Genomic DNA, 8442 nt, shown 5'->3' on the forward strand with positions numbered 1-8442 from the left:
CCAACGTTCGGTTCTACGAGATTTTTCTTTTTCCAGCTCGCATAAATTAGAACAGTTGCTCCTACAGTCGCCTCTCGCAATAACGTAAACACGTTCAAAATCCTTTGCATTTTGAAATAATTGCTACTAAATTTAAAAATAGCGTCTGAAGACCCTTTACGTTTTAAAATATTTTTTTCTATTTGCGGGTTTAGACGTTCAGTTATTTGAAAATAATATTTTTTTTAATTTAAAACTTTTTTGTGTACGGAAATCCAACTCACGAGGAAAAGAAAAGTAAAAAGAAAAAAAAATGACCAAACAAATTTAATGTCGCTTACTTGAAATAAAATGTATTCGTTGGACTGAGAACCTATCATTGGGCTGTGCGAGATTTTTCCTTTTCCAACTCACATAAATTAGAACAGTTGCTCCTACAGTCGCCTCCCGCAATAACATAAACATGTTCAAAACCGTCTGGATCTTGAAATAGTTGCTAGTAAATTAAAAAATAACGTCTGAAAACCCTTTACGTTCTAAAATATTTTTTCTATTTGCGGGTTTGGACTTTCGGTTATTTGAAAATAATATTTTTTTTAATTTAAAACTTTTTAGTGTACGAAAACCCAACTCGTGAGAAAAAAAAAAGGAAAAAGAAAAAGAAATGACCAAACAGATTTAATGTCGTTTACTAGAAATAAAATGTCTTCGTTGGACTGAGAACCTATCGTTGGGTTCAATGAACCCAACGTTGGTCTCCACGAACCCAACGTTCGGTTCTGTGAGATTTTTCTTTTTCAAACTCACATAAATCAGAGCAGTTGCTCCTACAGTTGCCTCCTACTGTAATGTAAACACGTTTAAAACCCTTTGCATTCTGAAATAGTTGTTACTAAATTAAAAAATAGCGTATAAAAACCCTTTATGTTTTAAAATAAATTTTTCGATTTAGGGGTTTGGACGTTCGGTTATTTGGAAATAACATTTTTTTAATTTAAAATTTTTTAGTGTACGGAAACCCAACTCGCTAGGAAAAAAAGGGGAAATAAAAAAAGAAGACCAAACAAATTTAATGTCATTTACTTGAGGTAATACCATGCGATGTTTAATCTATGTCCTCTTTGCACACTTATCAGCCTCTACGTTTCTATTTCATATTTCTTTTCTTTGTTGCACTTCTATTGCTTATTCAAGCCACATACTTTTCTTTGCAGGTACCTTTAATATATCAAATATAAATAGTTTTACTTGAGTCTCTTCCAAAGCATTCATCACTAAATTTAGAAAGAATTCTTTCGAGAACGTATCTCATTGTTCAAAAGAGCAATCAAATATCTTCATATAAATGTTCTCCTTTGTTCTCAGGTACAATATAAACATTATACCATACAAACCAATGACAACTTTTTTGTCAAGATATTTAGTTGTTCTTTTGAACTATGTTAGACTTTCGAAAGACTTCTTTCTAAATTGGTGATGCTTACTTTGGAAGAGGCCCAAACTCTATATTCCAATAGCATAAACCACTAAGAGGTAATACCATGCGATGTTTAATACAGATTACCAAATTTATGATTCAAAACCTTTATTGTATTACATTTATATTAATTTCTTATAATGTCCTTATAGGAAAATAATTCCATACATACCAAAGAGCTGTCTGAAAGAGAGTTTTCCCCAGCATGACCTCAGCTGCTTGGTATGAATATCTGTAGCAAACTAACAAGTATGTTTTTGCTAGCTTTTTGCTTCTTTGTGGATTTTTTTGTTAATTCCCTCAGTTTTACTCTAGGTGTTTTTCCCTTTTCCTATCTAATATGTGTAAATTCTGTTGAGTCACTCTTTATTTCCTTCGATCTACTTTAGGAGTTACAATTTTTGCTCAACTTTTTTTGGTCGATTTTACAGTACTTTTTTCCATATTCTCAGCTGGTTTTTCCTTTGTCTAGCTAATATAGCTGAGAAACTTCATTTTTTTTTATTTTTTATTTTTTATGCAAAAGCCTAATCTTCTTGAGCTTGATGCGCCCATCAAAATCCATGGTAAAATATTCTTATAATGTATTTAGTGGGTTTTTTAATACATTTTGTGACATTGGATTTCTCTTCATTGGGTTATGATGTTGGCTTAGTCAAATTGAAATTTCACGAAGGTGAATATTGATGCAGGAGGATTCGAGTCGAGTTTTGCTGATCTGTTAGATAGCTCATTGATGGCTCTGAGATACCATGAGATGGCGGATAGGCGCAAAGATGGAAAATAAATGCAATCTTTCCTTAATTGGGGGTAATTTTGACACGTCTTTGGTAATTTAGCCATAACTTTGGCTACAGTTATCAGAATTGCTATTATGACCCCAATCCGGAAAGCTCTCTTCGGCACGCACGTCATGGCTACCTAGCTATGCTCGATGGGCTTCAATTTTGAGCACAAAATCTACTATTTTCCTTTTCGAAATTTAATTTTTAGTTATTTTTTACTATTTATGGTAATATTTCATTTCCTTTTTTCTAGACATTAGAGAATCCAAAATCCGCCATGTAGACCTCGATTTCAGAGTGGATCTGTCAAAGTTTTCTAGACGTTACAGGTTGAAGGTTTTATTGATTGGCTGAATGAAGTGGAGCGAATTTTTGAGTATAAAGAGGTCCCAGATCGTGTCAAGGTAAAATTGGTCGTTTCAAACTTAAGGGAAGAGCTTCAGCATGGTGGGAACAATTGAGGAGTTCGCGAGAACGGCAAGGCAAGTCTAAGATCTCTGATTAGAAGAAGATGAAGAAAAAGATGAAAGGGCACTATCTTCCTTTTGGCTACACTCAGTCTTTATTTCAGCGGCTCCATTCACTAAGGCAAAGTACAAGATCTGTTGATGATTATACGGAGGAGTTCTATCAATTGGTAGCTCGAAACGATTTATCTAAAACGGAAGAACAGATGGTTGCACAGTATATGGGAGGATTAAGGCAGCCCCTACAGGATGTTCTAAGCCTTCATTAATTGTGGACAATGTCTGAAGCATACCAGCATGCACTTGCCGTGGAAAGGCAGCAAAATAGGAAGCCAGTGGTCAGAAGTGAAAGTAGTCAGCCAGTTCGACCTCAAGCATCTCATCCTACCTATCAGCCCCGACGAGACAATCCTAACTCAGGCATTAAGTGCTTCAGATGTGGTGAACAGGGACATATGGCGACTGATTGCAGGAAGCCGATTGGTCGGAAGAATAATCTTCTAATTGAAGAGGATATAGAGCATATCGAGGGGTTGGAGAGCCTATATATAAGGAATGTGAAGATGAGAATGTGCTGTATGGAGAAGGCCAGGAGACTCTAGTCATTCGCAAGAGTTTGCTGACTCCCAAGGACGATTCAAGGGACGATTGGTTGGGGACCAATGTTTTTCACACAACCTGTACAGTTGTCGATAAAGTTTGTAAGTTGATCATTGATAGTGGCAGTTGTGAAAATGTAGTGTCTGAAGAGGCTATCCAGAAACTACAGCTGAAGACAGATTGTCATCCCAAGCCATACAAATTATCGTGGTTGAATAAGGCAGTGAGGTAACAGTAGAGAAACAGTGTCTACCGTCTTTTTCAATCGGAAAAAAATATTTTGATAATGCTTGGTGTGATATGGTATCTATGGATGCATGTCATGTATTGTTGGGACGACCAAGGCAGTACGATTGTAGCATTATTCATGATGGAAGGAAAAATACTTATTCCCTTACCATCAAAGGAAAGAAAATTGTTTTGGCACCTCGTAGGAAAGAAACCACCCCTACCCCAGTAATTAATAACAACAACCTGCTTTCTATGTCCAGATTCTTAGTAAAGGTTGGGAGTGGAGAAGTGATATATGCTCTACTGCCCCGTGAGAACAGTGAAGTGAAGGAGGACTCGAATTTACCAGCAGAAGTGCAACAGCTACTAATGGAGTTTTCTAACTTGATGCCTACTAATGGAGTTTTCTAACTTGATGCCAGAGGATCTTCCTCCAGGGTTACCACCTATGAGGGATATTTAAAATCAGATCGACCTTATTCTGGGGTCGAGTCTGCCAAATTGACCAACATATCGTCTCAGTCCCAAGGAAGCTAAAGAGTTGTAGCGATAGGTTGTAGAATTATTGGAGAGGGGATACATTCGTGAGAGTATGAGTCCATGTGCAGTTCCTGCTCTACTAGTATCGAAGAAAGATGGGTCGTGACGGATGTGTGTTGACAGCAGAGCAATTTATAGGATTACAGTAAAGTACAAGTTTCCAATTCTTCGTCTGGATGACATGTTAGATCAGTTGTCCGGTTCTAAGGTCTTCTAAAAAATTGACCTTAAAAGTGAATACCATCAAATTAGAATCAGATCTGGAGATGAGTGGAAGAAGGCGTTTAAGAAACAGCATGGATTGTATGAGTAGATGGTCATGCCCTTTGGACTATCCAACACGCCCAGTACTTTTATGAGGTTTATGCATCAGGTTTTACGACCTTCCATGGAAAAGTTTGTGGTAGTCTACTTTGATGACATACTTATTTATAGTCCAACGTGCGAGTCACATTTTGATCATTTTCGTGCTATTTTTGATGTAATGAGGACGGAGCGCTTATTTATCAATCAGAATAAGTGTTCTTTCTTCACAACTTCTGTAGCTTTTTTGGGTTTTGTTGTGTCTACTGATGGTGTTCGTGCAGATTAATCCAAAATTGAGGCAGTCTTGAATTGGCCCAAGCCAAAAAGTTTACACGATGTCCAAAGTTTCCATGGATTGGCATCCTTCTACCGTCGGTTCATCAGAAATTCCAGCACTCTGATTGCTCCTATCACAGAGTGCCTTAAAGGACGTGATTTTCAGTGGACTGGGGAGGTAGAGGCCAGCTTTCAATTGGTTAAGCAGAAGATGACAGAGGCCCCAGTCCTGGCACTCCCAGATTTTGAGAAAGTATTCGAAGTAAACTGTGATGCGTCTGGAGTTGGCATTGGTGGTGTTCTGAGTCAGGAAGGGCGTCCAGTAGCATTTTTCAATGAAAAGCTGTCAGGATAAAAAAAATTATTCAACCTATGATCTGGAGTTCTATGCCATAGTTTAGACTTTAAAGCATTGGCCTCATTACTTGGTACGGAGGGAGTTCATCCTTGTTACTGATCATGAGGCCTTGAAGTACATCAATGGTCAGCACAAGTTGAGTAGGTGAAATGTAAAGCGGGTGGCGTACTTGCAGAAGTTTACATTTATGCTATGGCATCAAACAGGGAATTTGAATCGAGTAGTAGATGCATTGAGCCGTCGCACATTACTCCTCACCACCATGAGCACCAGAGTTGTTGGCTTTGAAGCATTTCCTGATATGTATGCTATAGATCCTTCCTTCGGGAAGATAATTTAGGAGGTAAATGATAATCACCGACATAATTTTATTTTGCATAATGGTTATCTGTTTCGTGGATTGCAGTTGTGCATTCTAGGCTATTCACTAAGGTAGCAGATCATTAGTGAGCTTCATAATGAGGGACATTTTGGGCGAGATAAGACATTGGCGTTGGTCTCTTCTGATTATTATTGGCCCAAATTGAACAGTGACGTAGCGCATTATGTGGAACGATGTTTTAAATGTTAGAAGTCCAAAGGAGCTCATACTAATGCTGGACTCTACACGCCATTACCTATACCCGAGGCTTCTTGGTTTGATGTGAGCATGGATTTTATATTGGGCTTACCCCGTACACAACGGGTGATGGATTCCATTCTTGTTGTGGTTGACAGATTTTCAAAGATGGCTCATTTTGTGGCATGCCAGAAGACTATGGATGCTACTCAGATTGCCCAACTTTATTTCAAGAAAATTGTGCATCTACATGGTGTTCCCCAATCAATCACTTCTGACCATGACACCAAGTTCATGAGTCATTTCTGGAGGAGCTTGTAGGAGAAACTGGGGACGAAGTTGAATTTTAGTAGCGCCCCAAACAGATGGTNAACCATCCAGAGTACTTGACTTAGCTTCTATCCCATGTGTGGGGTGTTTCAATCACAAGGCTGATGAGATGGTAAAACATCTTTGTGGTATCCATGAACATGTGAAGTTGTCCATTCAGGAGAGTAATTCCAAGTACTAGGCTTAGGCAGATAGTCATCGTCGTCAGGTGCTCTTTGATGTTGGTGATCTTGTGTGGGCAGTATTAACACATAGTCGTTTTCCAGCTGGGGAGTATAATAAGCTTAAGGAGCGAAAGATTGGACCATGTGAAGTGCTTCAAAAGATCAATGATAATGCTTACATGTTGCGTCTTCCCAACCATTTGAAGACTCCCAATGTCTTCAATGTGAAACATCTAAGTCCATGATTTGTGGAGTCTGATGAAGCTAATGTGAACTCGATGGTGAGTTCTCTCCAACCTGGGGCGACTGGTGCAGGAGGATCCGAGTCGAGTAATGCTGATCTGTCAGATAGTTCGTTGATGACGCTGAGATACCATGAGATGGCGGATAGACGCAAAGATGGAAAATAAATGCAATCTTTCCGTAATTGGGGTAATTTTGACACGTCTTTGGTAATTTGGTGATAACTTTGGCTACGGTTATTAGAATCGCTATTTTGAGCCCGAAATCTGCTGTTTTCCTTTCCGAAATTCAATTTTTAGTTATTTTTTCCTATTTATGGTAATATTTCGTTTCCCTTTTTCTAGACGTTAGAGAATCCAAATTGAGCAAAATTTTTGGCAACTTACTTATTTTATTTCATATTTTATTTTGGTGTGATCGTTAGAATTTTGCTATTTTTGGTAATTTTTTGATAATTCGGTATTTTCAGCTATTTAACTCGGCTTGTGGGTTAATTTTTGTCATTCTTGATTATTAATAATATCGAGTGAAGTTTTCAAAGAATTCTCTTTGTTTTTGGCATTTCTTTCTTCTTCTTCTTTCTTACGAATCGTCTGTTGCAACTAGCCTATAGGATAATCGCTATCCTACCCGGTGTCAAATATATTTTTTATCTTATTATTATTATTACTACTTTTTTTTGTTATTATTTTGTTACTTGTTTTTGAGTGGTTGACTTGATGTCTGCAATGGTTATCAGTTGTATATTTATATTGAGGAAGTCCAGTGATGTAAATTTATTTCTGGAAGATTATATAGTATAATTGAAGTTGGTGTTCTCCCTGTGGATGAAAGGATTTGCATCAGTTTCGTTAGTTCGAGGATGGTGTAGATGTCATTTCTGAGCACGAGGTCTGTAATTTGGGCCACCCATCTGTTTCATATGAGCTCTTACAGTTAGGAGGTGCAACTCTCTGTCCTGAAGATCCGGTGCCTTCTGTTGATGATTTAACCGATTAGATTCTCGAGGTTCTATGTTTCTTCAAATTGAACCCCAAATATGGATTTGCTCAAGCATAGAATGAGGGTTTTTATGATGATTTTGCATATTTACAGCCAGAATCTTATCGGTTCTGAGAGTTGGGAAATTGATTTTTCCTATGAGTCACGAATGAATAAATAAGAATGAACAAAATGACGTATCTGATAAAATTCCGAGTAATAACACCAGGGATCTCTACCTCTGGACATTGGAAAATTGGCAATAGGATATGGAATGGTAGTTTTTCATATGTGGTAAAATTTGTTTCAGTTATAGATCAAATGAAGCGTTAGGATTCCATATTTATGTTCAATTTTCTTCATTGTTAGGTACCCATGTTCATTGCTGAAATTGCTTCTAAAAATTCACGAGCTTTGAAAACCATAAACCAGGTAAAGAACTCCTTTATTACATATAATATCAGTACTTGGTGATATTTTGAATCTTGAATATGCTTATGGATAATCAATTATGATGCTGAATTATGGTTTAATCTCATTCTGTTGTGTTTACCTGGATATTTGAAATCAAGTGTATGAATTGTTTATTCTTTCCCAGGCTATAGCTAAGAAATTGGCAGAGCTTAGTGGGAAGAGGGACAATAACCATTGGAGGCGTGACTCTGTTGCTACTATGGAAATGGTGGTGTGAGCTTAGGGCTTCTTAATGGAAAACCCTTACCTGGTGTTCTTGCCCTTAATGGGGCCTAAATAGTGTTTTTCTTTGTCATGACTTGCCTCCAACCAGACTACGGAATAAACTTGACCTATGGAATGATCATGTACATGTAGGGAAGATAAGCCGTGAACATGGTTCACTTATGGTAAACGTGAAAGAGGTTTATGCATTTGAGCAAGAATTACTTGTGCATATTGTCCTTCTTTTCCATTTATGGAGTTTCATAATGCATGAAACTGCTAGCGGGCTTCAGTAACGCCTTTCACATTTTCTAAAGATAATTGGATCATATCTAGGTCTCTTGAAAAACTTAGTTGGATCATTGTGATTTATTTGATCCTGAATTACTATTGAATTTAATGACTTTAGTTTATAAGGGTGAAAAATGTGATTTGTTTGTTTGTGTGTGCTCTGTTCTAAATAGCATG

The 8442-nt window shown here is 37.5% G+C and overlaps 1 long non-coding RNA gene across 2 annotated transcripts; it reads left to right on the forward strand.

The window, feature by feature from the left end:
* Positions 1-7151: 7151 nt before the first annotated feature.
* On the forward strand, positions 7152-8206 carry LOC111372988. 2 transcript variants are annotated; one of them, XR_002698852.1, is made up of 3 exons: positions 7152-7573; positions 7666-7728; positions 7895-8206. It is a non-coding gene; the product is annotated as an uncharacterized LOC111372988 (long non-coding RNA). The 2 variants fall into 2 exon arrangements; XR_002698851.1 differs by lacking the exon at positions 7152-7573 and having other exon boundaries at positions 7586-7728.
* Positions 8207-8442: the final 236 nt, after the last annotated feature.

This window comes from Olea europaea, unplaced genomic scaffold (genome assembly GCF_002742605.1).
Source record: "Olea europaea var. sylvestris unplaced genomic scaffold, O_europaea_v1 scaffold1060, whole genome shotgun sequence".
Taxonomy (NCBI): domain Eukaryota; kingdom Viridiplantae; phylum Streptophyta; class Magnoliopsida; order Lamiales; family Oleaceae; genus Olea; species Olea europaea.